At 38.6% G+C, this 21,181-nt stretch overlaps 3 pseudogenes; all 3 read left to right on the forward strand.

Annotated features, from left to right (window-relative positions):
* Positions 1-341: 341 nt before the first annotated feature.
* LOC118818391 lies at positions 342-3,564 on the forward strand (annotated as a pseudogene).
* Positions 3,565-5,080: 1,516 nt separating this feature from the next.
* On the forward strand, positions 5,081-8,036 carry LOC118818403 (annotated as a pseudogene).
* A 4,936-nt stretch (positions 8,037-12,972) lies between these two features.
* Positions 12,973-19,820, forward strand: LOC118818512 (annotated as a pseudogene).
* The last annotated feature ends 1,361 nt before the right edge of the window (positions 19,821-21,181 follow it).

The following is a 21,181-nucleotide window of genomic DNA, read 5'->3' on the forward strand; positions in this document are numbered from 1 at the left end:
CTGGTATGACATCACAGTTACACACAAAAAATGTCCCTAGGATATATAAAAAAAACACACAACCATATTGTTTTAAAAAACAACTGCATGAAGACAAAAAGGGAAACCAACAATACAGATACTAAGCAAGCACTATTTGACCTTGAGGCCTCCTTTAAGATTAATGCTACTAACACTTGAAAGTCACACCTCCTCACTGCAGCCTACTTACGTAATCTTATCACTGAGGATCTGCCTTACATGGCCAACTGTATAAATAACACAAGATCCTTCCTGTCCAACCAGGTGAAACATCAGACCTGGCACACACATCACTGTGTACTCAAATGTTGAACAGGCGAATGGAGTCTCTTTTTACTCTTCTGCAAGTATTAATGGGCATCATCAGTTTTTCTGGGGCTAATGAGACCTGTAGCCTGCAAGGAGAGTCTGACTACCCACAACTTTCAAAGGATGGTGATATAATAGTTGGAGGGATTTTCACCTTTCACACCAGCTGGGAGATCACAGACTTGTCCTATGTCGTCAAGCCACATCCACTGAAATGCAGGAGGTAAGCAGCAAGACCAAATAAGCCATGTGAGCCATGCTTACACAGCAATAATGATTTCATCCTAAAGTAATTTGTGCATTTATCTGTAAATCTGTATTGCACAGTCTTGATTTCAGAGCCTTCCAGTTTTCTCAGTCCTTGATTTTTGCAACAGAGGAGATAAACAACAATTCCTCATTACTGCCTGGTGTCTTGCTAGGCTACAAGATATATGACACCTGCACATCTACAGCAATGGCAGTTAGAATGGCCATGGCACTTGTGAATGGAAATGAGAAGTCAGTTTTGGACGAGCCCTGCACAAAACCAGCCCAAGTACAAACCATAATTGGCGACACATTCTCGTCAGCATCCATGGCTATAGCAAGCAGTATCGGACCTTTCAGCATTCCCTTAGTAAGAACTTAAAATTCTAATTTTAATATTATGTGGTGTTAACAGTGCGTAAAAGTTAACAGTGTTCATAACTGAACACTGAATCTGTTTTTAGATCAGCCACTATGCCACCTGCAGCTGTCTCAGTAATAAAAGGAAATACCCGTAATTTCTGCGCACTATTCCCAGTGATTACTACCAGAGCAGAGCACTGGCAGAAATGGTCAAGCATTTTGGTTGGACCTGGGTGGGTGCAATCAGAAGAGATGATGACTATGGTAACAGTGGGATGGCTGCATTTACTGAAGCTGCAGAAGAATTGGGCATTTGTCTAGAGTATTCACTTACATATTTTAGAACTTACTCACAAGAAAAAGTGCTGAGAATAATCCAGCAGATCAAAAGCTCTACTTCTCAAGTAATAGTGGGATTTCTTAATGACTCAGAATTGCAGATTTTGCTGGATGTGTTTTTTGAATACAACATAACTGGATATCAGTGGGTGGGAACTGAGGCATGGATTTTTGATCCAGTACTGGCTGCACTGGATAAGCACAGCATATTGCAGGGAGCCATAGGGCTGGCTATCCCCAAAACAACAGTGACAGGTCTGGAGGACTTCATTCTGGATATACACCCACTGAAATCTGCTGGCAGTGTAATTTTTCCTAAATTTTGGGAGGCTCTGTTTCAGTGTAAATATACGATACAGAATGACTCTGAGAATACAACAGTGTGCACAGGTCAAGAGAAACTGTCTGAGGTGGAAAACACATTTACAGACATGTCACTGATGCCCATTTTCAGTAATGTGTATAAAGCAGTATATGCTGTTGCCCATACTCTACATGACCTTCTTGGCTGCACACAAACATGTCCAACAAAGAAGCAGCCTGATCCTTTCACAGTGAGTTTAAAGTCTCATTAAGAACAGATTTACAATTAAGCCATATGATTTGAAAACACAACGACAGAATTTAGCTGAGATTATACATTTTATAAACTCTTCCTGACAAAATGTATTAACATATAAATGTTTCTCTATTTCTCTGTAAGTTTCTAGAACATCTCAAAAGGGTAAGTTTCAAAACCAAAGATGGTGAAGAAGTTTATTTTGATAAAAATGGTGATCCTCCTGCAAAGTATGAGATAATAAACTGGCAGAAAGACAAAGAGCGTCAATACAAATTTGTCACTGTTGGATTGTATGACTCCTCTTTTCCTGCTCACAATCGATTAGCAGTAAACATGGCCTCTATTGTGTGGGCACAAAACAGCAATAAGGTGAGTATGAAGAAGAAAGTTGCATCTTGGTCTCAATAAAAGCGTTCTACAAACATTTGTAGCCAAGTGAATATTTTCCTCAATCACAGGTGCCGGTGTCTGTGTGCAGTGAGAGCTGCCCTCCAGGCACCAGGAAGGCTGTGCAGAAAGGAAAACCTATCTGCTGTTTTGACTGTATACCATGTGCTGAAGGACAGATCAGTAATATGACAGGTATATTTTTGAGAAAGAGGATTCAAACATGAAATACTGTCTGCATTACTGATTATTCCATTCATAAAAATAAATTTGGTGATAAATAAGTCTAAATGTTTTAAGAAACAGGTGTGCCATGTATCAGTAACAAGGTTGTTTCACTAAATATTGCATCTGTATTATATTACTTTCCCTGTAAATCTAACTCTTTTTATCTTTATTTTTGTTTTTTCTTTCACTCTCTGACAGATTCAATTAAATGTGAACAATGCTATCAAGACTACTGGTCTAATTTAGATAGGGACAAATGTGTAAAGAAGGAAATTGAATACCTGTCCTTTCATGAAACTATGGGAATTTTGTTGACAGCTGTTTCTGTTATTGGTGCTTTAATGACAATAATAATAGCAATCTTATTTTTTAGATGTAAAAATACTCCAGTAGTCAAAGCCAACAACTCAGAGCTGAGTTTCTTATTGCTCTTCTCACTGACTCTGTGTTTCCTCTGTTCACTCACTTTCATTGGTCGGCCCTCTGAGTGGTCCTGTATGCTGCGCCACACAGTGTTTGGGATCACTTTCGTCCTCTGCATCTCCTGTGTTCTGGGGAAAACAATAGTGGTGTTAATGGCCTTCAGAGCTACACTTCCAGGCAGTAATGTCATGAAATGGTTTGGGCCTCCACAGCAGAGACTCAGTGTTCTCACCTTCACTCTCATACAGGTCCTAATTTGTGTTCTTTGGTTAACAACATCCCCTCCTTTCCCCTTCAAAAATATAAAGCGTTACAAAGAAAAGATCATTTTAGAATGCCATTTAGGTTCAGCTATAGGTTTCTGGGTCGTGCTGGGTTACATAGGACTGTTGGCCCTTTTGTGTTTTGTTTTAGCTTTTTTGGCTCGGAAGCTGCCTGATAACTTTAATGAAGCCAAGTTCATCACATTCAGCATGCTCATATTCTGTGCAGTTTGGATCACCTTCATCCCAGCTTATGTCAGCTCTCCTGGAAAGTTCACTGTAGCTGTGGAGATATTTGCCATTTTGGCCTCAAGCTTTGGTTTGCTGTTCTGTATATTCCTTCCAAAGTGTTACATAATCATACTTAAACCAGAAAAGAACACTAAAAAGCAAATAATGGGAAAAGTGTCAGTTAAGTAAGCTTGTGGTCTAAATAGTTAATATTAATATGATGCTGTACTGGACAATATTTTAGAATATAAATATGAATTATACATTTTCAAAACTGAAATCTGGAAAAACTGCTAATTTTTGCCTTTTTTTAATTTTTACAGCCATCTTCAAACTGTCATGCAGGTACAGAAACTAGGAAAAAACTGGGTCAATTGCAATATAAAATGAATTAGCCCTATTCTGTATTTTGTCTTGTGAAGCATCTTTCATTAAAGTTTGTGTAACGAGATCAACATTGTGTTCACTGCTAAATGAAGTACTGCTGGACGCATCCATTTTTTTCTGCCTATTTCTGCTTGTATAACCTGAATTAATATTTTTAGCATCACTTGAGCAATTTAAGCTTCAAAAACCTAAAAAAAATGTTTGTCCCTTACATTTTTTCCACAACCATATGAAAAAAATGGCCAAAACTTTACATGTTACACCGGCTTTGACCAGCAGGGGGCAGCTGTTTTTTTTTTCCCTTTACCCTTCAGGTACCAGACGAAAAAAAAATACTGAAAAGCTAACTGGCTAACAATTAGCATGCCCTACCAGGTTTGACCACAAGGGATTAGGGTAAAAGTTAACTGCAAACTGAGGTATGTTAGTCTTTATAATGTGCTACAAACAGTATAGAAACTGACCTGGACCTCAACATTGTCCAGTTTCAAAGCAAGCTGAGGACGCTTTCAGTCGGCCCATTCACATGGACAGTCAAAAGAGAAAATTGCCAGGGAATTAAACCTGGCCACGACTGAAACAGTTCTGATGCTACGTAAATACTTGCAATGTCCACAACAGACAAAAATCAAGTAACACTCTGAGTACTGTGGAAGGTATTGAGAAAAAATCTAGATTCACACACAGTTGCCTCAAATAAAAATATTACTTGACATACAGCAACTAGTGTTGTAACACATCTCTTAAAGAAAAATAACATTGTATATAATTGCTGTCAGAAAAAAAACCTTATATCTTCAAAATGGTAAATTTACAGGAAAATGAAAATAAAAACATTTCAAATTTTTAATATAAGTCAAAGTAATTATGAAACATTTATTTGAGTCCAACCTAATTGTCATTAAGTGTTAAAACAACGTAAAGGCAGCTGGAGTTTTCAGACAGCAACGATATATAACGTCCATAATATGACTGTATTTATGATTATTATATTATGATATGTGATTGCAGTGTAAGTACACAAAAAACCCAAAATCATACTGTTTTGAAAAACAATAACTGCAGAAAGAAAGAGGCAACAACAAAAAAGAAACATATACTCACTAAGCAAGCAACATAAGACACTAAGGCATTTTTTAAGATAAATGCTATTAACGCTTGAAAGTCACACCTCCTGACTGCAGCCCACCTGCGTAATCTTATCACTGAGGATTTGCTTCTCCATCTGTATAAATACCACAAATCTTTCCTGTTAAAGCAGGAAACGTTAGACCTGGCACACACAATCAGAAACTGCACTCGATTGCTGGACAGGTGAATGGAGTCTTTTTTTACTCTTTTGCAGGTCATAATGGCCATCATCAATTTTTTGGGGGCTAATGATTCCTGTAGCCTTCAAGGAGAGTCTGAAAACCCACAACTTTCAAAGGATGGCGATATTATAGTTGGAGGGATTTTTCCATTTCATAGCAGCTGGGAGATTCCAGACTTGTCCTATTTGTTGAAGCCACATCCACCAGAATGCAGAAGGTAAGAAGCAAGACAAAATAAGCCATGTGAGCCACACTTACACATCAGTAATGATTTCATTCTGAAATAATGTGTGTATTTGTCTCTAAATTTGTATTGTGCAGTCTTGATTTCAAAGGCTTCCAGTATTCTCAGTCCTTGATTTTTGCAACAGAGGAGATCAACAACAGTTCCTCATTACTGCCTGGTGTCTCACTTGGGTACAAGATATATGACACCTGCAGATCTACAGCAATGACAGTTAGAACAGTCATGGCACTTGTTAATGGAAATGAGAAGATGGTATTGGATGAGCCCTGCACAAAGCCAGCTCAGGTGCAAACCATAATTGGTGACACATACTCATCAGCATCTATGGCTATAGCAAGTAGTATTGGACCTTTCAGGATTCCTATGGTAAGAATTTTACATTTTTTATTTAAAAAGATTATAATTAATTTAAAAGCAAAAAAGTGATAAGCACTGTATTAAAACTTAATAACATGAATGTAGTGGTGTTTTCCAAGTTAAAAGTAAAAAAAAAAATCATGATTGAGCATAAAAACTGATTTATAAGTGAATCTGTTGTAGATCAGTCACTATGCCACCTGCAACTGTCTAAGTGACAAAACGAAATATCCATCATTTCTGCGCACTATTCCCAGTGATTACTACCAGAGCAGAGCACTGGCAGAAATGGTCAAGCATTTTGGTTGGACATGGGTCGGGGCGATAAGAAGAGATGATGACTATGGTAACAGTGGGATGGCTACATTTACTGAAGCTGCAGAACAGCTGGGCATATGTTTAGAATATTCTCTTGCATTTTTTAAAACTTACTCACAAGAAAAAGTACTGAGAATAATTCAGCAGATCAAAAGCTCTACATCTCAAGTAATAGTGGGATTTCTTGATGACATGGATTGGGAGATTTTGCTGGATGTGTTTTCTGAACATAACATAACTGGATATCAGTGGGTGGGAACTGAGGCATGGATTTTTGATCCAGTATTGGCTGCACTGGATAAGCACAACATATTGCAGGGAGCCATAGGGCTGGCTATCCCCAAAACAACAGTGACAGGTCTAGAGGACTTCATTCTGGATATACACCCACTGAAATCTGCTGGCCGTGAAATTTTCCCTAAATTCTGGGAGGCTCTGTTTCAGTGTAAATATACACTGCAGAATGACTCTGAGAACATAACAGTGTGCACAGGTGAAGAGAAACTGTCAGAGATCGAAAACACATTTACAGACATGTCAACGATGCCCATTTTCAGTAATGTGTATAAAGCAGTATATGCTGTTGCCCATACCCTACACGACCTTCTCGGCTGCACGCAAACATGTCCAACAAAGAAGCAGCCTGATCCTTTCACAGTGAGTTCAAAGTCTTATTAAGATTTACATATAGGCCATAGAACTTTGGACACACAATGGCATTAATGTGAATAACCAACAAAAATGTTGTACACTGGTAGATTCATTACAAACTAATATATAAATGTTGCTCTATTTTATAAGTTTCTAGAACATCTCAAACAGGTTCATTTCAAAACCAAAGATGGTGAAGAAGTTTATTTTGATAAAAATGGTGATCCTCCTGCAAAATATGATATAATAAACTGGCAGAGAGGTGAAGAAAATCAACATGAATTTGTCACTGTTGGATTGTATGACTCCTCTTTTCCTACTCACAATCGATTAGCAGTAAACATGGCCTCTATTGTGTGGGCACAAAATAATAATCAGGTGAGTAAAAGAGAGAAACCTGCACCTTTCAGTCTCACTAAAAGAATAGCTTGGACATTTTTAGTCAAGTGAATATTTTCTTTGATCACAGGTGCCGGTGTCTGTGTGCAGTAAAAGCTGCCCTCCGGGAACCAGGAAGGCTGTACAGAAAGGAAAGCCTATCTGCTGTTTTGACTGTATATTATGTGCTGAAGGAGAGATCAGTAATATGACAGGTACATACATGAGGAAAGAGAATCAACTATGAAATACTGTCTGTATTACTCCCATCACTAAAACAAATCTACAAACTTGGAGATAACTAAGTTTGAATGGTTTAAAATTGAAATATTTAAAGAGTGTTTTACATATCAGTAACAATGTTGACCCATTAAATGCTGCATTTGTGTTACTGTCCTTTCCTAATAGATTTAACTTTTTTTTTTTTTTTCTCTCTTTCACTCTTTGACAGATTCAATTAAATGTGAACAATGTTATCAAGACTACTGGTCAAATCCACACAGGGACGAATGTGTAAAGAAGGAAATTGAATTCTTGTCCTATGAAGAAACCATGGGAATTTTGTTGACAGCCGTTTCTATTTTTGGTGCTTTCATAACAGTAATAATAGCAATCATATTCTTTAGATATAAAAATACCCCAATAGTCAAAGCAAATAACTCAGAGCTGAGCTTCCTGCTGCTCTTCTCACTGGCTCTGTGTTTCCTCTGTTCACTTACTTTCATTGGTCGGCCCTCTGAGTGGTCCTGTGTGCTGCGTCACACAGCGTTTGGGATCACCTTCGTCCTCTGCATCTCCTGTGTTCTGGGGAAAACAATAGTGGTGTTAATGGCCTTCAGAGCTACACTTCCAGGCAGTAATGTCATGAAATGGTTTGGGCCTCTACAGCAGAGACTCAGTGTTCTTGCTTTTACCCTCATACAGGTCCTTATTTGTATTCTTTGGTTAACAACATCCCCTCCTTTCCCCTTCAAAAATATAAAGCTTTACAAAGAAAGGATCATTCTTGAATGTCAGTTAGGTTCAGCTATAGGATTCTGGGCTGTGTTAGGCTACATTGGTCTTTTGGCTCTTCTGTGTTTTGTTTTAGCTTTTTTGGCTCGGAAGCTGCCTGATAACTTTAATGAAGCCAAGTTCATCACATTCAGCATGCTCATATTCTGTGCTGTTTGGATCACCTTCATCCCAGCTTATGTCAGCTCTCCTGGAAAGTTCACTGTTGCTGTAGAGATATTTGCTATTTTGGCCTCAAGCTTTGGTTTGTTATTCTGTATCTTTCTTCCAAAGTGTTACATAATCATACTGAAACCAGAGCAGAACACAAAAAAACAAATGATGGCAAAAGTGCCAGTTAAGTGACTTAGTGTTTTACATTTTTTCAAATTAAGACTTAATTTTGGCTTAGAATATACTTTAGTATATATCATCCTAAATTTTTGTAACACTATGAACTTTTTTTGGCCTCATAATTTAATTTTGTAAACATCATCCAACTTACATAGCTACTGAAACTTGGAAAATAAACTGTCATAAAAGTGCCATAAAAACTGAACTAGTCAAATTCTGTATTAGTATTAGTATATAGTCAAATTCTGTATCAACTGTCATCATAAAGAGATCAACCCTGTGGTCCCACCTAGATCACTTATCAAGTCAAGTGGTCTTTATTGTCATTCCTAAATATAACTTTGGAACAAAATGTTGTTCCAAACATTTTTGGAACTTACTCTGGAGTACATAAAATGCAGAAACATGACAGCATGAAACAAGTGCAGAATATCCAATAAATACACAGACAATAAATACAAAGAATAATAAATATACAATATCCTCACAATAGCCTCAAAGCAGCATGTCAGTAGAGGAACTACTGCAAATATTGTCAGCAGTGAACTCTTCAGAAAGTTTGGGGTAAAAGTGTGCCATAGCAGCATTTTAAGAATTTAAAGTGTCTATGTCTTTAACAACATGACAATCACTTATTATTTAATAATTAGCCACTCCAGCTAAAACATATGCTACTGTTTTAATAAATGACTGATTAACAAACTGAAATAGGGTCATCCCCAGCTGGTACTCAGGCTGCTCGATTATGGCAAAAATCAGAATCAAGACTGTTATTGTCAATACTGAGATTACGATCATGTAACACGATTACTCACTGACTTTGTAAACATAATGCATTTATTAAACTAAAAAAAATACTTGTTGTAACAGTGGATTTCCTTGCACTTTAAATAAATTTAACTGAAAAACTAATAAAAAATGAAGGAAAGGGGTCCGTTGGATTTCTAACGCAAGACAAAATGAGAACATATTTGCAATTATTTTATTGTCATAATCGTTGGAAGCAAAAATCACAATTGAAAATAAAATCTGATTAATCACTCAGCTCTAGCTGGTACAGGGGCATGCTGTAGATGAGGAGAATTCTTATTTATTCACTATAATCAGATACTATAGCTGTCTTGCGACTAATAATTGAACTATGATGATATAAAATCTCTTCAGGGATCAGTTTCTTGGTGGTCTAGGTTTGTCAGAACAGCACTGCTTAGCTGCTGCAACGGTGCAGGTTTGGCACCATGGCACAATTGAAGTAACCCATTCCTGCTTTTCTATTTCATCATTACTTCTGATGTCATTTGGATCTGGCCACAATTCACATAAGATCTCTGCCCAGCATTCTTGGTGGTCTAGGTGACAGAACAGCATTGCTTAGCTGCATCAGTGGTGCAGGTTCAGCACTATGGCGATGATCTAATTAAAAAAAAAACAAAAAAAACGTATTCCTGCTTTTCCATTACATCTTTACTTCTGATGTCATTCAGATTTGGTCATTTGGCTTGAAAGTTTATATAAGGCTTGGGAAGTTATTCTACTTCTAGCCTGTGAGGCAATGGTCTTGTTATGTGAAGTATCTTAAATAATCTGCTCAACGCAAGTACGTAAACACAAATGACTACACCCAGCCAACACACTGCAAATGCACAGGCCTTTTTTTTAACTGCTACAGCACCATTTTCAGTACTCAAGGGGACGACAGCGGACAAATCAGAATAGGAGCTACTGTTATTCCGACAGCCAACAACTAAACATGTTGACAGTAAAGGTGTAAAGGCCGCTCTGCTTGTTCTACTGGAAAGAAAAGGCAAAGATCAAAACCATTCTTGTGAGAGACTCAACAGCCCGTATGTTATGACAGTTGACTGAGAAAAAGCACACTGGCCAATTTGGCCAGGCTTGGCTGTTGCTTTAGTGTCCCTCGCTGTAACACTCAGAATTAGTCAGACCCTGACGCCCATCATGTATTTGTCCCAGAATACTTACACACAGGTCTATGGAATCACCATGTGGTGTCCCCTTGCAATAAATCCTTTATGCTGAACTAGTTTACTTTAGAAGGTGACAACTGCCAGTGGAACCCTGCCTACATGATCTGGCCAGCCTGAATTTAAATATTCTTTTGCAGCTGCCGTGGCCATCCTAATAACCTGTGATGTTACACGTATGCTAAAACGAACAGCTTTGATGTAGCACCCCACAATAAAGTGTGTGTCAGTGTCCTCTTATTTCCACAGTAACAGACTTTATGATAGAGTGCTGGTTACCACCACAGTCTTGTCTGGTGCATACTCAACAGCTAGTTTGGATTTCATGAGTTTAATGAGAAGTCTTAAGATAGTAATGGGAACCAAATCTGTTTTGTTCATAAGAGGAACTAAAGGCATACGATTAGTCATCAACTTAAAGTTCTCAAGGCCAATCAAACACTTCTCAAACATTTAGTATGCTTAGGCAATGGCTAGACATTCCTTTTCAGTTTGACGAACTTGCCTCCTGCTGTTGGGAAGTACCATGTCCAAGCAGACATGTATCTTAAAAGCTGATACAATGACTGGCCAACTGTTGATAGATTAAGAATGCACTTGCCAAGGTATTTGAACATACCAAGCATTCACTTTAACTCCTGGATATTTTGAGAAGTGCTCTAAACTTTTCTGGATTTGGTCCCATGCCTAATTTTTCAATCACTTAGCCAAGGAATTCATCTAACTTTATCAATTTACATATTACTCTGATAGTAGTAGGAATGATTTCCTGTGCAGCAGAAATAATCTTTACAGCTTCATTTAACTAAATCTATGCAGATATGTATGTTGTCCTTAAAAAAAAAAAGAACGATTTAAGAAAAAGGGTGGGGGGGCAGCCGGTCCCAGTCGACAACGACAGTCTTCGACGCCGTTCAAATCTGATACACCACCTCGTAGTCGTTTTATTGACATGCAAAATCCCTTTTTGGGCGAAGTTTTGGACAGATCAAACAGCCATCTCCAATGGCTCTTCCAGACAACTTGCGCCATAGGGTCTCTTTTCCCGACTGCTGAAGTTGATGCTGCCACACCAGTGTCATTCCTGGTCCATAGATCCCAGGCATCCTGAGTGCTAATTCCGGTCCATAGGTCCCGGGTCTCCTGAGTGCCGTAAAAGGGGTGTATAAGAAAGAAATGCAAAGCTATATAATTAGAGATGGAAGGATTGGTATCTGCCAATTCTCAGCCCAAAAATGTAGTTGGCTGATATTTCTCTAACTTAGTCGAAACTGAGAGCTGATAAGTGACATAAAACATATGAGCCATATTCTGCCTGAGGCGCCAGTATGTAACTGCTGCACCATTTAAGGTGGAACAGGAAAACCAGCAAAAAAGAAGCAGGCAAATAGGAAGCCAACTTCAGCCTGATCATATCTGTTTCACCAATAAAAAAATGTTTTTCCTGAACTATATTACATATCTTGTTTTTTGAAAGAAATGACCGAACGCAGCCCTAGGGAGAACGAGGCTGTAGTGTCAACAGTTAAAAGTCTGAAAGCAACGTTTAAAGAATCCGAGGAAGTGAACCAAAAAAGTGATCGTGGCCGAATAACGTGCCTTTTTTACGGCAATCTGGAACGCATTCTGGGTGATGAGCCCAGCTGTCAGTCAATAAAAGCTTCATGATCGCTCCTGTGATGCCGGCGAAGATGAACCTGAAAGCTCCGAGAGTGACTGGCATTCGTTCATAGTCATGCTGTTTACCTCTGGATGAGCCACGTGAAGCAACATGAAGCATTGTTCTTTTGCACATGTGCGTCAGTTTGGGAGCTGATCGGTTCAGACTAATGTCACATACATATCACATTTAAAAGATAATGTGAACAGCCAAACAAAAAAAATCGGATTTGGTAAGAAAATCAGATTTGGGCCGCTTTTACCTGCTGCGTGAACGTAGCCTTAGAGTTGAAAAACAAATCTCTTAAAATCACATAACACTGTATATATCATAGCTGTCATAACAAAATGTTATCTCTCCAAAATGGCATATTTACAGGAAAATGTAAAATCGACCTTTTAATGTAAATCCAAGTAAGTCCAAACCGTTTCTGTAGGTCCATTCATTATTAAGTGTTGACACAATGTAAAAGGCAGTAATTAAGATAAAAAAGAAAAAAACGAACATACAAGGTTATACTCACACAGCAACAATATAAAAAAAGCCCATGACATGACTGTATATATGATTATTCTATTATTATATGAGATTATAGTGGAAGTATGCAAAACATTCCTATATCAAGAAAAACAAAAAACCATTCTGTGTTAAAAAATTGAACAACTGAATAAAAAAGAAACAGGAAAGCACCAAAAGACATATACAGCTACTAAGCAAGCCACATAAGGCTTTCAGTCCACCTTTAAGGTGAATTCTACACTTTCTAAACTATTAACATCTGAAAATAACACCTACTAACCACAGCCCACCTGTGTAATCTTATCACAGAGGATCTGCATACCCATGTATATAAACACCACAAATCCTTGTTGTCCAACCAGATGAAACATCAGAGCTGGCACACACACTCACTACCTGTACTCATTACCTGTATTACCTGTGTTTGACAGGAGAATGGAGTATCTTTTTACTCTTTTGCAGGTGATAACAGCCATCATCAATTTGTCTGGGACTAATGAGATCTGTAGCCTCCAAGGAGAGCATGTATACCCACAACTTTCAAAGGAAGGCGATATCATAATTGGAGGGATTTTTCCATTTCATAACAGTTGGGAAATATCAGACTTCACCTATTTGGTGAAGCCACAACCACCGGAATGCAGAAGGTAAGAAGCAAGAAAAAATAGGCCAGGTGAGCCACACTTACACATCAGTAATGATTCCATCCTAAAACAATGTGTGCATTTGTCTCTAAATTTGTTTTGTGCAGTCTTGATTTCAGGGGCTTCCAGTATTCTCAGTCCTTGATTTTTGCAACAGAGGAGATAAACAACAATTCCTCATTACTGCCTGGAGTCTCACTGGGCTACAAGATCTATGATACATGCAGATCTACAGCAATGACAGTTAGAACAGTCATGGCACTTGTTAATGGAAATGAGAAGACAGTTTTGGATGAGCCCTGCACAAAGCCAGCCCAGGTGCTATCCATAATCGGTGACACATACTCATCACCCTCCATGGCTATAGCAAGTAGTATTGGACCTTTCAGGATTCCCATGGTAAGAATGTATTTTTATTTTTAAAAATCATGTTATAACTGTCTTTTAATATTATGTGGTGTTATCCAAGTTGACAGTTCACAAACAATTATGATTGAGCATAATAACTGATACATCTGAGTGAATCCATTGTAGATCAGTCACTATGCCACCTGCAACTGTCTAAGTGACAAAACGAAATATCCATCATTTCTGCGCACTATTCCCAGTGATTACTACCAGAGCAGAGCACTGGCAGAAATGGTCAAGCATTTTGGTTGGACATGGGTCGGGGCGATAAGAAGAGACGATGATTATGGTAACAGTGGGATGGCTACATTTACTGAAGCTGCAGAACAGCTGGGCATTTGTCTAGAGTATTCACTTACATTTTTTAAAACTTACTCACAAGAAAAAGTACTGAGAATAATTCAGCAGATCAAAAGCTCTACTTCTAAAGTAATTGTGGGATTTCTGGACGACATGGATTTGGGGATTTTGCTTCGTGTGTTTTTTGAACACAACATAACTGGATATCAGTGGGTGGGAACTGAGGCATGGATTTTTGATCCAGTACTGGCTGCACTGGATACGTACAGCATACTTCAGGGAGCCATAGGGCTGGCTATCCCCAAAACAACAGTGACTGGTCTGGAGGACTTCATTCTGGATATACACCCACTGAAATCTGCTGGCCGTGAAATTTTCCCTAAATTCTGGGAGGCTCTGTTTGGGTGTAAATATACACTGCAGAATGACTCTGAGAACATAACAGTGTGCACAGGTGAAGAGAAACTGTCAGAGATCGAAAACACATTTACAGACATGTCCCCGATGCCAATTTTCAGTAATGTGTATAAAGCAGTATATGCTGTTGCCCATACTCTACATGACCTTCTCGGCTGCACGCAAACATGTCCAACAAAGAAGCAGCCTGATCCTTTCACAGTGAGTTCAAAGTCTCATTAAGCACAGATTTGCATATAGGCCATAGAACTTTGGACACACAATAGCATTAATGTGAATAACCAACAAAAATGTTGTACACTGGTAGATTCATTACAAACTAATATATAAATGTTGCTCTATTTTATAAGTTTCTAGAACATCTCAAACAGGTGCATTTCAAAACCAAAGATGGTGAAGAAGTTTATTTTGATAAAAATGGTGATCCTCCTGCAAAATATGATATAATAAACTGGCAGAGAGGTGAAGAAAATCAACATGAATTTGTCACTGTTGGATTGTATGACTCCTCTTTTCCTGATCACAATCGATTAGCAGTAAACATGGCCTCTATTGTGTGGGCACAAAATAATAATCAGGTGAGTAAAAGAGAGAAACCTGCACCTTTCAGTCTCACTAAAAGAATAACTTGAACATTTTTAGGCAACTGAATATTTTCTTTGATCACAGGTGCCGGTGTCTGTATGCAGTGAGAGCTGCCCTCCAGGAACCAGGAAGGCTGTACAGAAAGGAAAGCCAGTCTGCTGTTTTGACTGTATACTATGTGCTGAAGGAGAGATCAGTAATATGACAGGTACATACATGAGGAAAGAGAATCAACCATGAAATACTGTCTGTATTACTCCCATCACTAAAACAAATCTACAAACTTGGAGATATTTAAGTTTAAATGGTTTAAAATTAAATTATTTAAAAAGTGTTTTACATATCAGTAACAATGTTGACTCAGTAAATGCTGCATTTGTGTTACTGTCCTTTCCTAGTAGATTTAACTTTTTTTTTTTTCTCTCTTTCACTCTTTGACAGATTCAATTAAATGTGAACAATGTTATCAAGACTACTGGTCAAATCCACACAGGGATGAATGTGTAAAGAAGGAAATTGAATTCTTGTCCTATGAAGAAACCATGGGAATTTTGTTGACAGCCGTTTCTATTTTTGGTGCTTTCATAACAGTAATAATAGCAATCATATTCTTTAGATATAAAAATACCCCAATAGTCAAAGCAAATAACTCAGAGCTGAGCTTCCTGCTGCTCTTCTCACTGGCTCTGTGTTTCCTCTGTTCACTTACTTTCATTGGTCGGCCCTCTGAGTGGTCCTGTGTGCTGCGTCACACAGCGTTTGGGATCACCTTCGTCCTCTGCATCTCCTGTGTTCTGGGGAAAACAATAGTGGTGTTAATGGCCTTCAGAGCTACACTTCCAGGCAGTAATGTCATGAAATGGTTTGGGCCTCTACAGCAGAGACTCAGTGTTCTTGCTTTTACCCTCATACAGGTCCTTATTTGTATTCTTTGGTTAACAACATCCCCTCCTTTCCCCTTCAAAAATATAAAGCACTACAAGGAAAAGATCATATTAGAATGTCAGTTAGGTTCAGCTATAGGATTCTGGGCTGTGTTAGGCTACATTGGTCTTTTGGCTCTACTGTGTTTTGTTTTAGCTTTTTTGGCTCGGAAGCTGCCTGATAACTTTAATGAAGCCAAGTTCATCACATTCAGCATGCTCATATTCTGTGCTGTTTGGATCACCTTTATCCCAGCTTATGTCAGCTCTCCTGGAAAGTTCACTGTAGCTGTAGAGATATTTGCTATTTTGGCCTCAAGTTTTGGTTTGTTATTTTGTATCTTTCTTCCAAAGTGTTATGTAATTATACTGAAACCAGAGCAGAACACAAAAAAACAAATGATTGGAAAAGTGCCAGTTAAGTGAGTTAGTGTTACGTTGTTCCAATTAAGACCATATTTTGGCTTAGAATGTACAGTATGAACTTTTTTTGGCAAAGAACCATTACTACTACTACTCATACCAACTGATCTAGTCAAATTCTGTATTAGTGAAGTATCTATCAACTGTCGTCATAAAGAGATCAACCCTGTGGTCCCACCTAGATCACTATCAAGTCAAGTGGTCTTTATAGTCATTCCTAAATATAACTTTGGAACAAAATGTTGTTCTTCAGGCCAATGATGCAACACAAAACATCACTCAGGAGTACATAAAGTGCAGAAACATGACAGTGTGAAACAAGTGCAGAATATCCAAAGACAATGAATACAAATAATAATAAATACACAAGATCCTAACCAGACAAGACAACAAACAACACATATAAATGGGCATCATCTGGGTAGTCCTCAAAGCAGCATGTGAGTAGAGGAACTATTGCAAACATTGTCAGTGGTGAAGAGTTCGGGGTAAAAGTGTGCCATAGCAGCATTTTAAGAATTTAAAGAATCTGTATCTTTAACAAAATGACAATCACTAATTACTTAATAACTAGCCACTACTGTTTTAATAAATGACTGATTAACAAACTGAAATAGGGCTTTGTTTTAATATGCTGTAACACGTTATGTTTTTTAGCTTTCACTGTAACTCTTTTTTTTTTTTAAACAATCCCTTTGATTTTACATGCTAACCGCCCACTTTATTTAGTTTAGACTTTGTGCAAGTGGTTTTTATTATGCACTAGTTTCTGACTAGAATACTCCTGCAGATTGGATAGTACAAGACAGTACTTCTTGCTGTGCTGAGAATAATCTAACTGTGCACAGCCACAGATGGACTACAGTTTTTTGTATCTGACTGAACTCTTGTCTTTAAGAGTTGAAAGACAAGGCTTACCTTAATTGTTTTAAATGTGTTTCCAAGTCAAATATAAATAATATGGTCAACATTGATGCTCATGTATGAATTCATTTCAAATAAAAAAATACAACATATAAAACACAAAATTAAACAAGAATAAATGTAATATATAAAGTATAGGAATAGACAACAAGAAAAAATGGAGGAGTTGAAGTTATGTGACAAGAGCAGAGCACAAACTTTGCTAGTGAAGCTTTTTGGCTGGATCTGGTTTAGCCATAAATGACAAAGACTATGTCAGCAACAGCACGACCAAATTTACTGAGGCAATAGGACAGTGGATCAGGAGAAGAGATTTCTTTTGCATACAATTTTGCATCCTGAATAACAACAAAAATGAAGAAGAGGAATCTGGATCTGGGGTGGCACAGCAGAAGAGGTAGGCAAGAGCACAGAGGCCCCCGAAAGAACCACTGGAATAGAAGACTCACTCACAGAATCTAAACTAACCAGCAATGAATTAAATAAACAGTAATTGTTTTATCTCGAGTATCTTGTTTTTGGAATTAAAAATTGTTGGAAGTAAAAACTGCAATTGAAAATAGTGTTTGATTAATTTCCCAGTCCTAGCTGGGGGTGAGGAGGATTCTTATTTATTCACTATAATGAGATAACATAGCTGTCTTGTGACTGATAAATTGCACTATGATGAAATAAAATCTCTTCAGGGGTCTGTTTTTGCAGATGTTCCCCAACACTCTTGGTGATCTAGGTTTCTCAGAAAAGTATTGCTTAGCTGCTGCAAAAGTTCAGGTTTGAAGATAATGTCCATTCTGTCCATAAAAGGGGTGTATCAGAAAGAAATGCAAAGCTATATAATTAGGGATGGAAGGATTGATCAGTTATGTATTGGTATCAGACCATTTTCAGCCCAAATATGTGATCTGCAATTGGCCGATATTTCTCTGACTTAGCCAATCCTGAGAGCTGATTAACATAAAACATATAAGCCATATTTTGCCTGAAACGTCAAAATGTAACTGCTGCACCATTTAGGGAGGGACAAAAAACTGCCAAACAAGAAGCAGGCAAATAGAAAGCCAACCTCAGCCTCGTCATATCTGTTTTACTAATAAAAACATTTTTACTGTAGTACATATTTGGCTCTTATTTCTCTGTAAATTCATTGTGTAATTAACGTGGTTTGTTGTTGTAGCTTTGAGAATAAATTTCTGTTAGCATGCTAGCATTTACGCACTAATCTTAGCTTAGCTTACACTGCACTAGGTTCATGACCTTTGGCTTTGGCAGGGACTGAAAATAAAAATAAGACACAGAACTTCAAAAGGGACTGTATGTCAGCCCTTTTAGTTCCATTTAGTTTTAGGCTCCAGTTATTTCAATGATTACTGCTACACCTTTTAAAGTGGAACTGGGAAAATTCAAACAAGAAGTTGGTGAAAATGAAGCTGACTAGCTTCAAGATTTGAAAGGCATGAAAAAAGACGAAGATGTTCCTCCTTTTCTGCTTGACAGGTGGGTAAAATGCACTTATTTTTACTGTTTCACAGAATCATTAGATCAGTATTTTGGTGTCCTGTTTGCTAATATTTGTGGTAAACTTCACAGTAACAATTGTAGTGACAGCTTGCTAATTCACCACCTAGCTAAGGTTAGTTAGATTACTTGCTGGGTGATTGACTGTGCTGACATTATATCATGGCATTTGTCCATACAACATTTGCAAAGGGTTTTATGGCCACAAAGATCTAAAAAAACGGCTGTTTGCCTTTGCAATGCACATCCATACATTTGGAAAGCAGAACATCTGAAGGAGCAATGAAGGGATGGGTGTATTTGTTTTGCTGTTGAGAATCGTGCCTTTAAATGTGGCATCTAGCCCCACCCTCGATTGGTATCAGCTATCGGCCCTTGTGTTGAAAGGCAATCAGCAATCCATATCAACCTTAAAAACAAGGAGTGGTACATCTCTATATAAAATTGTTCACCTCAAAGCTATGTGCAGTAGGAACATTACTAATAACAAAAGTATTGCCTAGAACTGCCACATTCCCCAGGGTGAATGCTGTCTTTTTTGTTACGAGTGCCTCTTGCCAGTGGATGCACATCTAGTGAGTTCAACCACAGGGAACCAGCTAACTGATTGACACTGTCATCAGTGTGGGACAGTGATTAAGATTTAAGCTTCAGGACGGCATTAAGGTGGCAACAGTTCACACAAATCTGCTAACTGCCATTCTTCTTCCTCGCCTACACTACCAGAGCTGCTCTGGGGCTACACAACGACTCAACATCCCCACGCTACTGCCATCTCGCTTGCTCCATAATCTGCCATGCTGCCAGTGTGGCCAGAGTTGGACTGGGGGAACGATAACAATGTTAACATGGTGCAGGACAAAATCAGTGTATGTTCAATCCTTCTCACATGCAGCAAACACATCTATGTACTTCTTCAGTAGTCCCCACAGTCTCAGACTTTTACTTTCACTGAGCTTCCTACTGCTCTTTTTTCCACAGTTCTCTGACCTTCTCTTTGTTAAGGTATGCAGCTTCTTCCAAAGTTTTCACTAGCTCTTTTCAATTTAAGGCACCACCTTCAGCCTCCGGAGTACCCACCTTACCGCTGGCACCAATAGAGAACTGGGGTGATCCACGTGCCACAACAGTTCTTCAGAGATGAGCTGAATCCGGGCTTGACCCACGCATAGTTTTCTAGCTGTAATACCAGCAATGCCCTGGCCGCAATGAGAAAATCTAGCTACTGTATGCAAGGGTCCGAATGGGTGCGAGCCAGAACTCATGCAGTTGTCCTCCCACTCCAAAATCCACTTGGCTGCCATTACCCAAACATAGGAACAAGCCTACCACTGGCAGATTTTAAACTCACCTCATTGGTTGCCCAACTCTATAGGGCTCTCTTTTCTGGGCCATGCAGTACACCAAGCTAAAGAAGGCAGATGATCGTCCCTGAGAGGTATACACTTCTCTACTGTCATATATTAACTATTACGTGCAACTGTGAGCAAAAGGATCCAAGTGTACCCAAACAAGAAACCATGGAAGACTTTTAAATCAAGAGACCCCTCAGCCTACAGCGTTGCCAGAGCGAACTTTAAGAGAGGTATCAAGTCTTCAGAACTACAAACAACAAACAGAGGAAGACTTCAACGGTAACTCCAAGCAACGGCAGATGTGGCCAGGCATCCAGTTCATCCCGGATTACAAAAGAAAAAAATAACACAAAGCTTACACCAGCCAATAACACATCCAAACAAGCAGAGGACTTTAACAACTTCATTGCTTGGTTTGTCACAGACAATAATCAACTTCCAGTCAGTTTCAAACTGCTGGGAGAACCACAGACTCTCGTTCTTCACATTCACCAGGTGCAGCAGGTCCTCTACAGCATCCACACACAGAAGCACACATCCTTCACCCTCACCTCGAGCACCGGCGTTCCACAGGGCTGTGTGCTAAGTCCTCTACTCTATGCACTCTTTACACAAGCCATTCATAACACATACATTACTGTTAAGTTTGTGACTGACTTGACAGTCAACAGTAAAGCCAAAAAAGACATCCAATGTGTTGTGAAAACAGCATAGGATATTGTTGGCATAGAGCCGTCATCCTGAGAACATTTTCACAGCACTCGCAGTGTGAGGAGGGCTAAGAACATCATAAGAACATCAAGACACTGTAGACACCATCATGTCATTCATTAGGCAGGCCCTTTAGGTCAATCTACACATGCACAAAAAGACAAAAAAACAGCCTCATTGGTTTGGCATTATTGAACTCAAACATGTCAGTCTGAAAACTGATTTGCTGCTAACACTGGAGTATGTGCAACATTTACTTCATACCATTTCATGCACTGGTTATGTACAGTATTTTACAATAACCACACATCATTTAACACACCATCACTTTATATCTTCATAAAGGTGGCTAATGTGTTTGTCTCTATTTCCAAAGTCATGATGATCTGAGAAATCATACAGAGCTCTGCCTTTGTGCCAGTTATTAGATGAAAACGGG

Source organism: Colossoma macropomum, unplaced genomic scaffold (assembly GCF_904425465.1).
Source record: "Colossoma macropomum unplaced genomic scaffold, Colossoma_macropomum, whole genome shotgun sequence".
NCBI classification, from domain to species: domain Eukaryota; kingdom Metazoa; phylum Chordata; class Actinopteri; order Characiformes; family Serrasalmidae; genus Colossoma; species Colossoma macropomum.